Source organism: Primulina tabacum, chromosome 15, assembly GCF_025594145.1.
Source record: "Primulina tabacum isolate GXHZ01 chromosome 15, ASM2559414v2, whole genome shotgun sequence".
Lineage (NCBI taxonomy): Eukaryota > Viridiplantae > Streptophyta > Magnoliopsida > Lamiales > Gesneriaceae > Primulina > Primulina tabacum.
Genome location: NC_134564.1, coordinates 5,674,836 through 5,695,911, shown reverse-complemented (window position 1 = coordinate 5,695,911; position 21,076 = coordinate 5,674,836). Strand labels below are relative to the sequence as shown.

The following is a 21,076-nucleotide window of genomic DNA, read 5'->3' as shown; positions in this document are numbered from 1 at the left end:
TCTTTTAAAATCGAACAATTCTTCTAAATTGAAAATAATTTCGTATTAATTGTTTAGTATTATTTGATCAAATTAAAAATAATAATAACACATGTAACACGTGTGCATTTTTTACTAGTTTTAAGAAAACATGAGTGAAATTTACGAGTCTTAATAAATATCCCAATAAGTAATTGATTAAAGATTGAGTGTAACTTCGGATACAGAAGTTGTGAACTAAAACAAAACACTTAAACAAGTCCAGTTTTTAAAAGTGTCTTTATTATATATATAAAAAAATAGAAACGGTTTTTACATTTTAATGAATGTTAGAAAATTCTTTTGTTTTTCTTTTTAAATAGAAATAAAAGCCCGATTTTTAAACTTGTTTAAATGGTTTTTTAAAATAATTTTTGTAATCAAAAAATAAACTTTTAAAAACTTTGAGTCTTATTTAACGACTACTGAGGTAATGGAAATTTGGTCATAAGTTATATCCCATAAACTTTAATATTATTGGTCTACAAATATATCGGCCTCTCGCTCTAACTCCGAGATGAAAATAATAAATGTGATTCCATAAAACTAATAAATAATGAGTATGTTTTATATTTATTATTACTGAAAAATCTTGTTGTTAATTTTTCACTGAAAGAAAAATCCAAAAATAATATGAGATCGTTTTTTAGAGGTGTCAATACGAGTGAGTTTGGGTCGGGTTGAAACAAGGACACTAAAAAATATTTCTCAGCTCGAATTCGAGCCCTAAAACTTTAAATCCAAACCCGAATCTTAACCAATCCGATTTAATTTTTTACTATGCAACATTATTATTTTATTATACATGATAATATTTTAACAATCCGATAATTATTATTTTATTATACATGATAATATTTTAATTTAAACACATAATAACAAAAAATCGTCTATAAAAAAAAAGTCTTCAACATCAAAAAATAACTTTAAACTTTAAAGATCCAATTTTTTCATCGTTTACGCCTTTTTGTACGAGACAAATGTTCGAAGAGATCGAAGGCCTTAGAGAAATGAAGGTGAAACAGATAAATTAAAAGCAAATACTCAGTTTAAAAATAGGATTGAACCTAACTTAAAATAATAATAATATATAAATTGGTCGGGCGGGTTCGAGTTGATGGACAACTTGATTCTTAATTTAGGTATTATGAACCCATATTTTCGCTTCATATTTCGAGTCCAATTCGATCTGATCCAAACTCTTAAATTCTCAACCCAAAAACAATATCTTTTGTGTTAGGCTGACGACATTAATTTTCGACACCCCTAATTTTTTTAGCATAAAATTGTTATGTAATGAATTTTTTTAAATAAAATCTTAAAATTTTAATATGAAAATTGGAATATTGGATTTTTTGGGTGGACCCATATAATATATATCATTGTGCCTTATAAATAGGAGACGCATGGTTCTTATAGCGGGAACCCTGGTTTGAACGCGAAGGGAGGTGAGCAGTTTCCGAGGGAAATTCTTAAATTGAAGCAGGTAAAATCTTAAACCCATAGCCTTCGCTCTTCATTATCTTTGGATTTTGGCTGTAAAAGCAATGTTATTATTATTGCTAGATTTTTGTTTAAATTAACGAATTCCCCTCGCGATATGCATTGGGATAAGCAGTACCACCACGAAGATGCAATCTTCGAGGATTTTATGTAGAACTTGATTAGTTTTGTTTATTATCTTCGAAGTTTTTTGTAGCCTTCAATATGAATTTGAATGAGTGAAAATGGGTATTTTGTGGGGCTATTGTCTGCACGGTTAATATTGCATGGAAAATTGCTTCAAATTAAGTATATCAAACTATGTTTTGTTGCTTTTGTTCAATTATTTACTTTTGCAATGTTTCGATTTCTGTATGTATTGTCCCAATGTTTTCATCAACGTGGCTACGTACTAATAAGATATGCTATATAAACTAGAATGGATGTTTAATAAAACTAGGGCATTTAAATTTATAACATTGGCTCCGAAGAATGGGTCCATCATATTTAACGAATGGAATTTTCTTTTTTCATTATGCAACAAATTAACATTGTCTCAGGTGTTTTTAGTCAAAGACGGTCATTGAATAGATGCAGAGGAAATGAGTTTTTTCTATAGAAGAAAATCATAGCTCAATAAAATGATAAAAGGAAATGCAAACATAACCCTGAAAACGAACAATGAGACTGAAGAGAGTTCGAACTACATCAACAGCATCCTAAAGTCATAATAAATCGGCTTCCAAAAGCAGAACCTTGTATGTAAAAGATATATAACAAACTGTCAGTGACCAATTTTATGGGGCTGGAGCAGTTTGTTCACTCCTAGAAAAGGAGCATGCTGCTTAACAACTGGAAGTGTGAGCAGAGACCTCAACACTTGCTTCATGGTGGGGCGTTCACAGTCACATGTATTTATACATTCCATTGCAATGGCAGTGATCTCGGCCCCATCCGCTGAATTAAAATCAGGATCGCTTGTAAAACTTTCATGGACAAGTGAACGTTGGACGGTTTTCTTGTCAATATCTGATTCACTAGTCTTATATTCTCTCTGTGCCCATTCATGATCAAAAGGTAATCGGGCTTGCCGATCTTCTTGCGTGTAAACTTTCTTGGTTATTTAACCTAGCAGTATAACCCCATATGCAAAGACGTCTTGTTTATCTGAACAATTCCCTAAAAGCAAATCCAATACAAAACCTTCTAAATAATCTTGGTTATAAAATCCGCACTTGCTTCAGTAAAACCAAGATGATGTAAAATTAAATTGCAGAACAAAGTGGAGAGTGCAGTCATGTGGGCCAATCTGGAAGCTGAATACTTCATACTTCTACAGTAAAGATAGTGTTTTAAATGGTGGTTGCCTAGACGTAGGCGGCCCTCGACCGCCCCGCCTTTGTCTGCCTTTGTCTAAGGCGGTCTCTATAAGTGGTCCGAGGCTATCCTCCTTTGTCAAACCGCCTCCAGCCACCGCCTTAATCATCTTGTTAGTTTGCATTTATATATTTATCTGCACTTTGTCTAAATTGTATTATATTTCATGAAGTTTTCTTATACATAAACATTATTTAATTACATATATTACATCAAAAGTGATCATTACTTGTAACCACATTGCATGATTATATATTCTTATTTATTACCTATAAAAAATTGTTAAAAAAATTCAACAGCTTAGTCACTTCCTAGGCGGTAGACGGTCATTGACCGTCCTGCCACCGCCTCCCGCCAATTACAACATTGAGTATAGAATGCTCATTAGTTTGCATTTCAAGAGTAAACGACTTCTATACACCCAATTTCAGTTATGGTGTTTGCCCTTTAACCAGCTTAAAAGTCTGCTATTGAATCCATTACAATGCTGTAGACTCAAGAGGACTCTAGCTACAAAAATAACTCCTCACAGCTTGCTCAGAACAATCACAATGGACAGAAATAAATGAAACTAATAGCAATATATCGAATATCGAAATTCATATTTCTTCGGAGTTCACAATTCTTTTTGCTAGTTCAAACTATTTAAGTTAATTTAATGACATTAATAGTTCTATTTTATAAGCACTCTGCCTCCAATAAACACCATATCGAGACATCTGTGTTAGAGTAGATGCCCTGCAAACCAACTGTTGGCTAGGGATTTTATTGACTCAGTTGTAATTAACAATCTTTATTTTAATATAATTCATTATTTCATGGTTTGTTATATTTTATCTATATACCCATGTGAACAACATAGATAAAGACTTTGATTATACTTTAATACAAATGAATCGTAATTCGATGTTGAAACTCGTTTGTAAACACTGTATGATCTAAATTCGTTCCTAGTCGATTCAGCCGCCTAAAATATGGATAAAGGTCGCTTGAGCTCGAGACTAGCATCTGTGATGTTGTGTACTGCGTTTCTTGGTAAGGGCATAGAGATGTCCAAACATGCAGATGGGTAGTCATATGATGATTATACCGAACAACCCTCCCTCGGACTTTCCAAGTGGTTATCATTCATCAAGAGGATAAGTCCGTGGTTATGATTGTACAACATTAGTCCTTACGACCCAGGACAACACTGAAGCTCTATATGCTAGGGCTGTGCTTTGACTCGTTTACCGGCTCTAGGAAAGTCATCAGGCGGCGAGATTGGGTACAGTTGCGACACATATAGGAGCCAGTGCATTGTAGTCGGGGATTCACCGCTCACCTACGGGTGTTGATATCCTATGTGATCTGATGAAATAATAGTGCATGGAATCTCTGGCCAGAGTATGAGATGTACGTTAGAGAAGGAGTTCTCCAACCGTACATGCGGTGCCACTATTTATAGTTATCACATAGTTATCGAATTATTATGCAACCCTCGATGAACCAATGGTTGCAGATTCGATCGGGATATATGAGATGAAGGGACCGTACTGTACGTTAATCATAATCGACTAGTTCTTGCAGGCACTATCAGTGATACCTAGGGGATCATGGGTCGATGCTGCTAGACGCTCTTACCATGATCTAATGGGTGCAATCAGAAATGAGTTCTGACATTCTTGATCAAGGTGTTGATGAAAAGAATGAGGCTAACTAGGGTAAGCCCGAATAAGAATAAATGTTATTCTGAATCACAAAGAGTTGTGAACCCACGGCTAGCTGTATCCCTGAACCATTGAGAGTCACACAAGCACTGGATCGTTTGTTCCCGTTGAGATAATAAATTCAAGAAGTTGAATTTATATTATGATATAGTAAATTCAAAGAGTTGAATTTATGATAATAAAATTTTGAGAAAATAAATTCAAGGAGTTGAATTTATGAGATACTAAATTCAAGAAGTGGAATTTATGAAATTTGGAGAGAATAAATTCAAGGAGTTAAATTTATAAAATTTGATAATTTAATTTATTAAACTCAAAAGTTGGGTTTATTAAATATTAAATTTTGGAGGTGATAAATTCAAAGAGTTGAATTTTTAATTTAAATAATAAATTCAAATGTTGAATTTATAATTAATTTAATTTATTAAGCTCAAACGTTGATTTTATTAAATATTAAATTAAATATAGTGGGAATTATGTTTAATGGGCTTGTAGGAGTACAAGTCCAACATACTAAATGATTAAAGTTTTTAATGGACTTTGATTAATTAATTAAACTAGTTGGACTAACCCAATTACTTAATCAAGCTCATTAATGTTAATTATGTGTATTAGGTCATCACTTGATTAAAAATATATAGTAGATGAGCTAAACCCTAGCCTCCATGAGACCACAAGTTTTCGAAACATTTTCGGTTATTTGGAAAAGAAAAAGATTTGGTTATGCAATAAGAATATTTCATTGACTTACTTAATTCAATTAATTAAGTAAATGAATTATTAGTATTAAAATAAGGATTTTCTTATCCTTAAGATATGGCATGCAATCGTGGGTTTTTGGTTTTCTAATCAACAATAAAAAGGGTCTTTCAGCTATTCCCAACTTCTTCCAAGTGCTGCTCTCGAAAATCTCCTCTCAAAAAACAAGAAAAATTCGGTTTATTGTGTTGAGCCGATTTCTTCTTCGTGTTCAATCTCTACGCCAAAGTTCTTCTAAATTTCTAGTGCAATTTAGAAGAGGAACAAATATTTCAGTCGTGGACCGGATTAGGAGATCGAAAAATGTTCGTATGGATTTACAACAAGAGTTACGTCCGCTAATACCAGAGTAGTTGGAGCCAAGTGAAAATTTTTCACCAAAAGGTAAAAGTTTTAACGCCCTATGTATGTTTATGATAAAATCATACGAGTGCCCAAAGCAAAACATATTTTGATTGTCAAAATAAAATAAAAATTTTTAAACTTTCGCTGCGTTTGGGGCACGAGAAAACCGAGATCTAACAGTGGTATCAGAGCCAGGTTCTCTATATCGTATGGTTTTAAATCATATTGAATAATTTATTTCGAACCACACAAGAAAATTTTTCAGAAAATTGATGCACCATAAAAATTTTATTTTTCCAGAAAACAAAAAAAAAATATTTCGTTTCTGCCCGGAACTATTCCGGGCAGCCCGTGCGCGGCCCGCGCAGAGTGCGCGCGGCCGACGCGCGGCATGCGGAATGTCCGCACGCTACGCTCGCGGCCAGCGCACATGGCTGTGCTCACAAACGCGCACAGCGTGCCTGCGAATGCCCGAAACGTTCGAGCAGTGCGCGGGAAGTGCGGGCAGCTGCCCGGGAACGTCTCGGGCTCTGTTCTGGATAATGGGCTTGAATTGTTTGGGCCTAGGGGCGATTTTCTGATTTTTCAAATTTTTGGGTAAAATTGATATTTTTGAAAATTGGTTCAATTTTTATTTTGGAAAATTGATTTTTAGAAAATTAATAATTTTCTTGTAAAATAAATAATTAGAATGTGATTTTAATTATTTATGGTAAAATGAGTTTTACAAGAAATCAATTATTATTGATTTAATTGGAAATTAAATAAAGGAGTTTATTTAATTTATTAAATTATTTGATAATTGTGGTGGTTAGTGGTAAAATTATTAGATATATGATTTATCAATTAATTAAATTTGTTTAATTAAATTGATTTTAATATTTGATATTAAATGCATGAAGGATGATCAAGAGCCTTGACCAATGTGTTAGGTGTATGTTAGGATATTTTACTGTTTTTTATTCATTTTGTTAATATTTGATATTATTAAAGTGGGCCTGGTTTATGGCCCGTTCCCACCCCATGAGATGTATCCCTTATGTGCCATGGCTATTTAAATGTAATTATTAGAAATAGTGGGAGATCAAGACTGGAAGATGGTGGGCCCGATGAACGAGATGAAGACGTGTAAAATATTGGAAGCACTTGTAATAGTTGCATTTGCATCCCTGCATTCACCTAGGTTTTGGACCTGGATCCATGTTTGGCTCACATGGATCTAATAGTGTTGGCGATCGATCATCCTTATTTATTGTTGAATGTCATATTATGATATATGCGATATATAGTAGTATGCATATATGTATATTATTAGATAATATAGTTGCATGGATCCGGCAAACATACAAACTCGTGGCACGCGATTTTAAAAATTAAAATGATGAGGCAATTTTAAAATCAAAATCCCTCATTTTGAATAAGATTCAAAATTTATATCAAACCGAAAAAGTAAAAATTAAAAAAGTTTAATTTTTCCTTGCCTTCCATCAACCGTGGTTGCATGTTGATCGCTACCCGCGGACAGTGTCTGGCTCATATTATTGGGGAGGCCTGGACGCCGGAAAGCTGTGACTTCCACCTGACATATGATGTGAATTGAGTGGAACTCCCATGACTTTGGCTCATATTATTTGGGGAACTCATGACGACCGTCTATTACAATTCAATATTGATGGGTCGGTTTGACACGCGAAAATAAACGACGTCATATTATTGTGTCCTTATTAAACATGAGGCAAAACACGCGGAGGTTGCATAGGGATTCAATTGGATTCTACCTTTTAGAAATTATAATTGGCTGATATTATTCGGGATTATAATTGGCGAATTGGACTCTACGTGCCCACTAAGGAAATACGATTTCCCTTTTTCATCAGAGGGTGGTGAAAATGTTAAAATAGTGGGAGATAGATTTATAAAATAAAATCCATATTTTATATCTTAAAATTATTTTAAAATAATCAGCAACCTTTATTCTGTTTCCATATCAGTATATTTTAGATTTCGTCTCGTAATCCATTTTTGTTATTAACAAGCTAACCGAATCTAATTTTCAAGACTGGTTGGAAAAATTGTTCTAAATTCGGAAAAAATGACATACACACTAATGTCAGTCTTGTTGAACTGACAATGCATGCAAGATGGTGGGACCATAGTGTGCAAGCTAAAGTGTAATGTGTTCGTTTCTATGTCAAATGAGCTGTAGGGACAATTTGAGGAAATTTTGAATGCTGCTGACATTCGAATGCACGTGCAAGAGTTGCATGGTGCATGAAACTAATACGATGATGCACACTACTTTCGAGGAGCTCATGACTGCACACATGCAAGATGGGGTTCTAGCCCATGAACATGGTGTATATATGACTGTGCTTATTGAAAATGTGGTGGGCCTGGAATATGTGATTCTTAACGAGTTAATTGATGACATCAATTTGTTGTCTTTCTCTTCCTCATTCTCTTCCTCATTTTCGGGGTTATGGTGAACTTCAATTGAATAAGATAGATGATAGCCTTGAAGAGCTAGTTAATATTCTTATAACTTATGAGATCACCATAAAACAGGAAATTATTGTTTTCTTATGGGCCTCTCGTTAGACGAAAATGGCCCACAAGGTAAGGGAAAGAAATGTTCTTCCCCTCACAAGAAAAACAATCCCAATAAGAGACAAACTCTGAAAGATACTTAAAAGGCCTGCAAAGCCCAATAAGTTAGAACATATTTTTTTGCACTGTAAGAAGTCCGGACATAAGAAATTGTATCTGCCAGAAATGTTCTGGAAATGATAAGCGAATGTCCAAGTAAACATGATTTCAATAATAAACAAAATAAAGTTAGATGATCCAAATCCCACACAAATATGGCACGCTAAACTAGGTCATATTTCCCAAAGAATGATGCACAAGCTAGTGGGAGAAGGCATGTTTGACTTGTAAGACAAAAATTCTCAACCTGCTTGTAAGTCCTGTCTAAAAGGAAAAATGACTAAGACTCCATTCAATGGAAACGTGGAACGTGCACATGGTCTACTGGATTTGATCCACATGGACGTTTGTGGCCCGCTAAGTGTTAGCACAAAATTTGGGCATTCTTATTTCATTACCTTTACTGATGACCATTCGAGGTATGGGTATGTTTATGAAACACAAATCTGAAGCATTTGAAAGGTTCAAAGAATTCAGATCTGAAGTAAGAAAACAACTAGAAAGGAGTATTAAGACACTTCGATCTGATCGAGATGGAGAATACTTCAGTGCTGAATTTTTGGATTATCTAAAAGAGAATGAGATTCTCTCACAGTGGACTCCTCCAGCAACACCACAATTGAATGGTGTTTCTGAACATCGAAATCGAACCTTGATGGACATGGTTCGATCCATGATGGGATTCACTGAATTGCCTGCATTGTTTTGGGGCTTAGCGCTTGAAACTGCGGCAATGTTGTTGAATAATGTCCATACTAAAGCAGTTGATAAAACACCATATGAGATATGGATGGGAAAAACTCCCAAATATTCTTACGAGAGAATATGGGGATGTCCTGCTTACGTGAAGCAGACAGTGGGAGACAAATTGGATAGTAGATCCACTTTGTGATACTTTGTAGGATCCAAAGAATTCTGTTGGATATTATTTCTATCATCCCAATGAAGCGAAAGTGTTTGTTTCAAGAAATGCCACCTTTTTGGAAAAGGAATTTCTATTAGATAGAAAAGGCAAGATGATAGAACTTGAAGAAATTCAATATACTCCCTCAACTATAGAAGTTGAACCCATTTCCCAAGAACCAGTAGTTGAAGTACAAGCTCCTAGGAGGTCTGATAGGGTTATTAGACCACCTGCAAGATATACACTTCTTCATGAACAAGGTCATGATGAGCCTTGTGTTGGATGTGATCCAATGAACTTTAAAGAAGTAATATCTGATACTGATTCAACCAAATGGCTTGAAGCCATGCAGTCAGAAATGGACTCTATGTATTCAAACTAAGTCTGGACATTAGTGGATCCACCTGAGGGAATCGTTCCCATAGGATGCAAATGGATTTACAAAAGAAAGCTTGGGGCGGATGAGAAGGTAGTGACCTTCAAAGCAGGACTGGCTGAAAAAGGTTATGCTCAAAAGCAATGAGTTGCCTATGAGAAAATTTTTCCACCAGTTGCTATGTTTAAGTCCATTAGAATACTACTAGCCATAGCATCATGGTATGACTATGAGATATGAAAAATGGATGTAAAGACTGCATTCCTCAATGGAAACATCAAAGAAGAAATTTATATGTCCCAACCTTAGGGATACACATCAGTAGGAAGTGAGCATAAGGTATGCAAACTTCAGAGATCAATATATGGTCTCAAGCAGGAGTCAAGGAGTTGGAACCTCAGATTTGATAGCACTATCAAAGAGTTTGGTTTTTCTAAGAATCCTGAGGAACCATGCGTGTACAAGAAAGTTAGTGGGAGTGCAGTGACATTCCTTATGTTTTATGTTGATGACATCCTACTAATTAGGAATGATGTAGGACTACTGCAATCAACTAAAATATGGTTAGCAAGTAAATTCTCTATGAAAGATATGGGTGAAGCATCCCATGTATTGTGAATACAAATCTATAGAGATAGATCAAAAGAGGATGCCGGGACTCACCCAAGCCGCTTATATTGCTACCATTTTGAAGCGATACTCTATGGAAGAGTCCAAGAGAAGATACTTACCATTGTGTCATGATGTTACTCTATCCAAAGTTATGTGTCCCAAAACTGATGAACAGATAGAGATGATGACACGTATTCCATATGCATCAGCCATTGGTAGTATCATGTATGGTATGATATAGACACGTCCTGATGTTGCTTACGCTCTGAGTGTTACAAGCAAATATCAGGCGAACACTTGTCCAATGTATTGGAAGGCCGTGAAAGATATTCTTAAGTACTTGAGAAGGACTAAGAACTTGTTCATGGTCTATGGGGGTGGAGAATTGAAATTGGAAGGCTACACTGATTCTAGCTTCCAATGTGACGTAGATGATTCGAAATCGACCTTTGGTTTTGTATTCATGCTAAATAGTGCGGCTGTCTCTTGGGAAAGTTCAAAACAAGACACCGTTTCGGATTCCACTACTGAAGCTGAATACATTGTTGCATCTGATTCAGCCAAAGAGATAGTTTGGATGAGAAGTTTTGTCCAAGAGTTGGGCGTTATTCCTAATGGAGTTGATCAAGTCCCGATGTACTGCGACAACACTGGTGCCGTTGCGCAAGCAAAGGAACCAAGGTCTCATCAGCGATCCAAACATGTACTGAGGAAGTTCCACATCATACGGGAGATTGTGGGAAAAGGAGACATATCAGTCGAAAGAGTCCCCTCTGCAGATAATGTTGCTGATCCACTTACAAAGTCCTTGCCAGGACCATTGTTTGAAAAGCATCGCAAGGCAATGTGATTAAAGTTTATGGGTAGTTGACTCTAGGGCAAGTGGGAGATTGTTAGAGTAGATGCTTTGCAAGCCAACTGTTGGCCAGGGATTTTATTGACTCAATTGTAATTAATAATCTTTATTTTAATATAATTCATTATTTCATGGTTTGTTATTTCTTTATCTGTATACCCATGTGAACAACATAGATAAAGACTTTGATTATACTTTACAACAAATGAATCGTAATTCGATGTTGAAACTCGTTTGTAAACACTGTATGATCTAAATTCGTTCCTAGTCGATTCAGCCGCCTAAACATGGATAAAGGTCGCTTGAGCTCGAGACTAGCATCTGTGATGTTGTGTACTGCGTTTCTTGGTAAGGGCATAGAGATGACCAAACATGCAGATGGGTACTCATATGATGATTATACCGAACTACCCTCCCTCGGACTTTCCAAGTGGTTATCATTCATCGAGAGGATAACTCTGTGGTTATGATTGTACAACATTAGTCCTTACGACCCGGGACAACACTGAGGCTCTATATGCTAGGGCTATGCTTTGACTCGTTTACCTGCTCCAAGAGAGTCATCAGGTGGCGAGGTTGGGTACAGTTGCGACACATATAGGAGCCAGTGCATTGTAGTCGGGGATTCACCGCTCACCTACGGGTGTGGATATCCTATGTGATCTGATGAAATAATAGTGAATGGAATCTCTGGCCAGAGTATGAGATGTACGTTAGAAAAGGAGTTCTCCAACCGTACGTGCGATGCCACTATTTATAGTTATCACATAGTTATCGAATTATTATGCAACCCTCGATGAACCAATGGTTGCAGATTCGATCGGGATATATGAGATGAAGGGACCGTACTGTACATTAATTATAATCGACTGGTTCTTGCAGGCACTATCAGTGATACCTAGGGGATAATGGAACGATACTACTAGACGCTCTTACCATGATCCGATGGGTGCAATCAAAAATGAGTTCTGACATTCTTGATCAAGGTGTTGATGAAAAGAATGGGGCTAACTAGGGTAAGCCCGAATAAGAATAAATGTTATTCTGAATCACAAAGAGTTGTGAACCCACGGCTAGCTGTATCCCTGAACCATTGAGAGTCACACAAGCACTGGATCGTTTGTTCCCGTTGAGATAATAAATTCAAGGAGTTGAATTTATATTATGATATAGTAAATTCAAAGAGTTGAATTTATGATAATAAAATTTTGAGAAAATAAATTCAAGGAGTTGAATTCAAGGAGTTGAATTTATGAGATACTAAATTCAAGAAGTTGAATTTATGAAATTTGGAGAGAATAAATTCAAGGAGTTGAATTTATAAAATTTGATAATTTAATTTATTAAACTCAAAAGTTGGGTTTATTAAATATTAAATTTTGGAGGTGATAAATTCAAAGAGTTGAATTTTTAATTTAAATAATAAATTCAAATGTTGAATTTATAATTAATTTAATTTATTAAGCTCAAACGTTGATTTTATTAAATATTAAATTAAATATAGTGGGAATTATGTTTAATGGGCTTGTAGAAGTACAAGTCCAACATACTAAATGATTAAAATTTTTTAATGAACTTTGATTAATTAATTAAACTAGTTGGACTAACCCAATTAATTAATCAAGCCCATTAATGTTAATTATGTGTATTAGGTCATCACTTGATTAAAAATATATAGTAGATGAGCTAAACCCTAGCCTCCATGAGACCACAAGTTTTCGAAACGTTTTCGGTGATTTGGAAAAGAAAAAGATTTGGTATGCAATAAGAATATTTCATTGACTTAATTAATTCAATTAATTAAGTAAATAAATTATTAGTATTAAAATAAGGATTTTCTTATCCTTAAGATATGGCATGCAATTGTAGGTTTTTGGTTTTCTAATCAACAATAAAAAGGGGTCTTTCGGCTATTCCCAACTTCTTCCAAGTGCTGCTCTCGAAAATCTCCTCTCAAAAACCAAGAAAAATTCGGCTTATTATGTTGAGTCGATTTTTTCTTCGTGTTCAATGTCTACGCCAAAGTTCTTCTAAATTTCTAGTGCAATTTAGAAGAGAAACAAATATTTCAGTCGTGGAGCGGATTAAGAGATCGAAGAATGTTCGTATGGATTTACAACAAGAGCTACGTCCGCTAATACCAGAGTAGTTGGAGCCAAGTGAAAATTGTTCACCAAAAGGTAAAAGTTCTAACGCCCTATGTATGTTTATGATAAAATCATACAAGTGCCCAAAGCAAAACATATTTTGATTGTCAAAATAAAATAAAAATTTTTAAACTTTCGCTGCGTTTGGGACACGAGAAAACCAAGATCCAACAATCTGTTCGTAGTAATACATAAATCATCGTACCAAAAAGCTGTAACTATAAGTTAAATATTTCTTAGCGCCTTCACACACACACACTCCCAAAAAAAAGGAAACGGAAATAACTTTAACTCTTCGTTACAAACAGTGACAACTTTGTTTTATTCAAAGCAACCTTATCTCTATATCCTTTCATTCAGCCGTGCATATCGTGTATCAATAGCTTTTATATGTGTTCTACACACATGACACACCTTCTGAACCTTTTCCATTATTCTTTACGACACAAATACATCATTCTCCCAATTCCTAGTTCACCAATCTCTATATATCAGCAATGTAAACAGATTACTATTATCCCTCCAGGCCACCACGACTTCCATTAGCTAGGAAATATATTATTACATGTAGAAAATTAGCTAAATAGATTCAAAACAAATCATCGTAGCAACATAATCATCTAAACAAGCCAAACAATATGTTCCGTTCTGTTTTGTTCCTCAAAGAAAAAATATCGAGACATTTCAAGCTAAAAAACATTTAAACAAAACCATAAATCAATCAACAATTTAAACTCAATTCTGTTCAGAGGTAATGAGTAAAATGTGAGGGGCAGAGCTGCAAATTAGAATAAATTCTTAATGCTTATTCATGAGTGATACTCAGGGGAAATTTAGGGTCCGCTCCCAGCAAGTGTCACTAGTACAGACGCAGGGTTTTGAAATTGTCCCGAGCCTGAAATCATGAAAAAGATAGTTAAGAAGGGGCCAGCAGGGTGTCCTGGCGTAGCCTCTCCGACGCTCAAGTCAGTGACTGAGGATATATGGGGGGAGCAGCTAAGGGTGCTGCTGAAAACGATATAGTGAATGAATGAACTGAACACTCAAACCTGATATTTATAGGAGAATACATGGGCCCTTGATGGGCCTGTCTTCCATTTGGGCTAGGGATGGGCCAGGAGTAGTGGGCCCATCCCTGGGTATCACCAGTCTCCCCCTCCCGAGTCGAACTGAATTGCAAGTTCAAAGTTCGATTAATTGTGTTGTCCCCGGTTCTCCGGGCGCGAGTTGTGCACTTTCTTCCTGCCTTTCGTCGGTCTCCAAAAATTTGGAAAGAAATCAAATAGTAATTATAGCTTTGCTTCATCAGCACCTCGCTCACGTCATACGACGCATCAATGCCCGTCACCCTCGTTCGCAGCTCCGGCCGCCGCCTTGCCTGAGCCCGCGCCGGCCGCACGCCTCGCACCACGCCCCCGCCTAGCCACCCTGCCCTCGCCAAGCCACGCCTCGCCTGCGCGCCTCGCTAAGCCAGCCCTCATCGCCTGCGCGCTAGCCCCAACGTGAGCTCGCTCTGCCCCTGTGTCTGCTCGCCCAAGCGCGCCACGCCCGACCCAGCGCACATCGTCCCATCGCGAGCTCGTCCAGCACCCCTGCTCGCCTGCTCGCCCAAGCTTGCCTCACGCTCGCCCAAGCGCGCCGCGCCACGCCCGCCCCAGCGCAAATCGCCTCATCGCGAGCTTGCCCAGCACCCCTGCTCGCCTGCTCGCCCAAGCTTGCCTCATGCTCGCCCGTCGCCCTCGCCCAGCACGAACGCACGCCTGCCCCGTTCCAACGCTCGCCCAACGCGCGACGCCCGCCATAGCGCGCATCGCCCCGCACGAGCGCACGCCTGCCCCGAGCTCGACCCTCGCCAAGCTAGCCTGAGCACAGCCACGCTCGCCCTGCGTGCCTAGCCCTCGCCTTCCCTTCACCTCGCTTCGCCTCTGTCTCGTCACCCAAGACACCCCTCGCCAGCTCGCCCAGCTTCGCCCAAGCCAACGCTGCTGGCTCGCCAAAGATACCCATCGCCAGCTCGCCCAGCCCCTTGCTCGCTCGAGCGCTCGTCCAGTACGTTGAGAATTTTGATACATTTCCTTGCGAATGGTTGTGTGATTTCTGAATAGCTTTTGGGGGCGTTGCCCCCAAACCCCCACGACCTGATCGGTAATTTTCGCAGCGGAAAACATTGTTCGTTAATGACAAACGAAATACATTTTTCTAACATAGTATGCCCTCGTCGCCCCCATCTTCAAGGTCCTCTACTAAGCTTTTGAAGAGAAATAGTTTCCACTTCCCCGCACCCTTGACTCCTCTGCTAAAATAGTCCTTAGCAGGAAAATAAAACTCTTACCTCATCATATCATAACTCCTCTGCTAAGCCGGGCCTTTGCAGGAAAATAAAAATCTCCACCCTCATACTCTAACTCCTCTGCTAGGCGACGCCTTAACAGGAAAATAAAAATTCTCCACCTTCACCCTATAAATCATCTGCTAGGCGACGCCATAGCAGGAAAATAAAATTCAACACCTCCACCCTCTAACCCCTCTACTAGGTGACGCCTTAATAGAAAAATTAAATTCGACACCTCCACCCTCTAACTCCTCTGCTAGGTGATACCTTAGCAGGAAAATAAAAACTCAACACCCACATCTCTAACTTCTCTGCTAGGCGATGCCTTAGCAGGACAATAAAAATTCTCCAACTTCACCCTCTAACTCCTCTGCTAGACGATACCTTAGCAGGAAAATGAAAATTCAACTCCCCCATCTCTAACTCCTCTGCTAGGCGATGCCTTAGCAGGAAAATAAAAATTTTCTCCTCCCCAACCCTGCTCCTCTGTTAGGCGATGCCTTAGCAGGAAAATTTAATTCTCATCCTCCACTCTGCTCCTCTGCTAGGCGACGCCTTAGCAGGAAAAATTTGATATCTCCCAAACTCTGCTCCTCTGCTAGGCGATGCCTTAGCAGGAAAAATAAAAATTTTTCTCCTTCCAAACTCTGCTCCTCTGCTAGGCGACGCCTTAGCAGGAAAATTTTAATGTCTCTCAAACTCTGCTCCTCTGCTAGGCGATGCCTTAGCAGGAAAATTTAATTCTCCTCCTCCACTCTGCTCCTCTGCTAGGCGATGTCTTAGTAGGAAAATAAAATTTTTCTCCTCCCAAACTCTGCTCCTCTGCTAGGCGGACGCTTTAGCAGGAAAATTTTAATATCTCCCAAACTCTGCTCCTCTGCTAGGCGATGCCTTAGCAGGAAAAATTTAACTTTTCTCATCCCCCCAGCTCCTCTGCTAGGCGATGCCTTAGCAGGAAAATTTTAATATCTCCCAAACTCTGCTCCTCTGCTAGGCGATGCCTTAGCAGGAAAATTTAATTCTCCTCCACTCTGCTCCTCTGCTAGGCGATGCCTTAGCAGGAAAAATTTAAATTTTCTCCTCCCCCACTCTGCTCCTCTGCTAGGCGATGCCATAGCAGAAAAAATTTAACTATATCATCCTCATAATACAAGAACATCCACAAACTTAATATAAGAACTCGGCTTTATTAAATTTCAACTGATAATGTAAGACAAATTAAGGAACGAAATACATCACAAATAAAGTAAAGATTAATATTCTCTAAGGTGGTAAGCGTTCCCTGGCCTCTTTAGAGCCTTACCCAGCGCATTCTCCAACTTTCCTCTCTGCTCCTCTCGTACCTCCACAGGACAAAGTTACCCACTTAGAAGCTTCTCCGAATGACTCTACAACTGTAAGACTGAGCTCAAGCTTCCATGTGAATGCTCACGACCTCTCTTTTCTTCTTCCTTCACGATTCGTTCATAACAACGACGTGCGACTTCTTGGTCCTCGCACAAGACTCCAAATCCTTTTCCCACAGGAAACTTAAGTTTCTGATGATAACTGGAAGCTACGGCTCTAAAATCCTTCAGGGCTGGCCGTCCTAGAATTCCATTATACTTTGACAAGTTATCCACCACGGTGAATGCTACCATTTTTGTTACCCGCCGAGGATAAGTCCCCAAGGAGAGGGGAAGAACATTCTGACCCAAAGGCAGGATGGCGTGTTCTGCAAACCCATACAGCGGGGTGGAGATCGGCTCAAACTCAAATCCTTCCACCTTCATTTGATCCAACGTGCTCTTGAACAAGACGTTCACGGAGCTTCCATTATCAATAAATATCCTCGCCACATCATAATTGGCAATGGTGGCCGTTACCACCAAGACATCGTTATGTGGAGTCACAACGCCTCGGAGGTCTTTGGGCCCAAAGCTGATGACGGGGTCTTGTGGTAAGTCTGCACCCATAGATATCTCAAAGTTCTCCAACCTTCTCCCATGTGCCTTCCGAGCTCGCCCAGAGTCTCCATCAGTAGCACCCCCCGAGATCATATGAATCATTCCCTCTTCGGGTGGTTATCCTCATTCATTCCCCTCCTCGGTTCGATGGGTTTCTGAGGAACATCTTGACCTTGACGGAGCTAACAAATCATCATAGCTCGACGGAGGTTTCTTGACCAGCGATTTGAAAAATTCTCCTCCCCTCAGTCCTTGGGTAAAGGCACTTATCATGATGTCAGGGGTAGCCGCTGGTATTTCCAGCGCTGCACTATTGAAGCGTTGGAAAAACTCTCGCAAAGTTTCATTCTCTTGTTGTTTCATCACGAACAGGCTCAAATAATTTTTCTGGTGCCTCTTGCTGCTAGGAAATCGGTGCAAGAAGGCAGCTGAGAAGTCCTCAAAAGAACGTATAGAGTTGGGCTGCAAGGTGTTAAACCATTGCTGGGCTGACCTCACTAACCTGTCCCGAAACACCCTGCACCTGACTCCATCCGAATATTGGTGCAACAGAGCCGCATTCTCAAATCTCCCCAAGTGTTCTTCAGGGTCAGTATGTCCGTCATATTCTCCCACGTTTGACTGTCGGAAATTTGGAGGAAGTCCTTCTTCCAAGATGGCCAATGAAAAAGGACTTCCTCTCTTGGGTACCGGCGCTCGGCTTCCTACCTGCTGCCTCAACATCCATATCTCCTTCCACATCTCTCCTATCTCACTAACCTTCCCCACTTTGGAGGGGATGCGTCTCTTCAACCCGGCTCTGGTGGCCCTCCACATTCTCCTCTTGCTCCTGGCGAGCGGCCTGCTCTTCTGCAAACATAGACTCTTGATTCCTCTTAATTGCTTCATCCACTGTCCGGGTGATAAATTGGCCCAACTGTTCCAGGGTCAAGTTCCCCACATTCTCATTGGGACGGGTTTGCTCGACCCTTGTCTCTTGAAGGGGCTGCTCAGCTCTTGTCTCTTGACGAGGTTGTTCCTGTCTCGTCTCAAGATGCGGTTGTTCGGGTCCCCTCTGAGGATGCGATGATGCTGAGGTAGCTCTTCTACTCCCTCTCTTGCCTACCATCTCTACGTCTCAACTCAAATTTCCCACAGACGGCGCCAAGTGATACTCACGGGAAATTTAGGGTCCGCTCCCAGCAAATGTCACTAGTACAGACGCAGGGTTTTGAAATTATCCCGAGCCTGAAATCACGAAAAAGACCGTTAAGAGGGGGCCAGGAGGGTGTCCTGGCATAGCCCCTCCGACGCTCAAGTCAGTGACTGAGGATATATGGGGGGAGCAGCTAAGGGTGCTGCTGAAAACGATATAGTGAATGAATGAACTGAACACTCAAACCTGGTATTTATAGGAGAATACCTGGTCCCTTGATGGGTCTGTCTTCCATTTGGGCTAGGGATGGGCCAGGAGTAGTGGGCCCGTCCCAGGAGTATCAATGAGGATACTATATGAAAATGAAATACCTTTCTTCCCAGCATAAGGGTCCATGTGACCATAACATCCATGGACATTATCGTTTTTATCAAGTGTTCTATCAGGAAGAATTCCACCAATTATCATGCTAAAATCACATAACCTTGGATAACCGTTCTGCATGACAAGTGAAATAATTATTACTTGTATATTTCATACTAGCATAAATATTTTGACGAGTGTAGGGCATCCACAATGCACCTCATCAAGCAATATATGAGCAGCATCAAGATTGCGAACTGCAAAAGGTGGGTACTGTGGATATCTAGTATGCAAAAATTTGAGGAGGCTAGCAATCCCAAGGGCAACCTTGATTCTTTGCAGCCACTTAAAAGAATATATAGATTAAAAAGGGTAAGGTTAACTATGGAGATGATATATTCGAGTTTACAACATGCAGAGCTTGACTAGTATAATGTCAGCAAACTGAACAATAACCACAGCTCATGCAAGAGACAGGAATTTGATAACCTAAATAATAACAGAACAACAAATATGGGAATGTACTTGAAGAACAAGTTTGTTGATATTTCGTTCAGTTAAAACTAAAAGATAGCACGAGAAGGTGCTTTAGATGGTCGATAGCCAATTGTTCATAACAATGAAACAAAAAGTTTTATACCTTTTGGAGTGAGGTTATATACGGAGTCAGAAGCCTGGAACGCATACATTGCACAAAGATGTTCACCATCGGCACAGAACCCATACATTGGCACCGTGCTTGGATGACCAAGAATCAGTTCATGGCGCAATAAAAGTATTTCGTCCTACAAAAGTACAACTACAAATTTCATCACAACATAAATATCTCACATCCATTCTTTGCACAAAACACATACCGCTAATCTTAACACATTATATCCAGTTTCCCATATTTTCACCACAAAATGCCGTTCCCGGTCAGGATGCCTAAATTTCGTGCGGTAAAGTTTTCCGAACTGGAAATGACTGATGCATTTGCTCTCACTAAAGGAATTAGTATATCGACTCAAGTTTTCATATGTCTGCTTGACGAGCGGATCCATTCTTTAGGCAATTTCTCGTGTGCTAAAGCACATTTACACAAAACATTGAGACAATTCATAGAGAAATCGATGTTGGATCTCGGTTTTCTACACGCCCAAACGCAGCGGAAGTTTAAAAATTTTTATTTTGTTTTGACAATCAAAATATGTTTTGATTTGGGCGCTCGTATGATTTTATCATAAACATTCATAGGGCGTTGGAGTTTATACCTTTGGTGAATGATTCACACGGCTCCAACTATTTCGGGATTAGCGGAGATAGCTCTTGGTGAATTCCCTACGAACTTTCTTCAGATCTGCTTTCTTTGATCCTCCTATCAAGTCCACAACTAGATCGCTTGTTCCTCTTCCAAATTGCACTAGAAAATTTGGAAGAAGTTTCTACGTTGAGATCAAAATTTGAGATATGACTCAAATTTATTTTCCTTGAAAAATGGCCAAAAATATTTTGGAGGAATTTTTGTGAAACTCACGTGAATCACCATTGGAAGAATGGAGGCTAGGTCATTTTTTATTTCCTTAAAAACAATAGCTTGACCTAAATTCCACAATTAACATTAATGGGCTTGATTAATTAATTGGGCTAGTCCAACTAGTTTAATTAATTAATCAAAGTCCATTAATAACTTTAATTATTTAATATGTTGGATTTGTACTCATACAAGCCCATTAAACATACTCCCACTATATTTGATTTAATATTTAATAAACTCAACTTTTGAGCTTAATAAATTAAATCAATTATAAATTCAACATTTGAATTTAATATTAAAATTATAAATTCAACTCCTTGAATTTATCACCTCCAAAATTTAATATTTAATAAACCCAACTTTTGGGTTTAATAAATTAAATTATCAAATTTTATAAATTAAACTCCTTGAATTTATTCTCTCCAAATTTCATAAATTCAACTTCTTGAATTTACTATATCATAAATTCAACTTCTTGAATTTATTTTCTCAA

General features: G+C 38.6%; 1 long non-coding RNA gene across 1 annotated transcript; it reads right to left on the bottom strand.

Moving 5' to 3' along the window:
* Window positions 1–2,145: 2,145 nt before the first annotated feature.
* LOC142527489 (uncharacterized) lies at window positions 2,146–20,036 on the bottom strand. Its single transcript, XR_012815470.1, has 4 exons — window positions 19,925–20,036; window positions 19,287–19,852; window positions 19,076–19,202; window positions 2,146–2,679 (listed from the first exon to the last, which is right to left on the bottom strand). It is a non-coding gene; the product is annotated as an uncharacterized LOC142527489 (long non-coding RNA).
* Window positions 20,037–21,076: the final 1,040 nt, after the last annotated feature.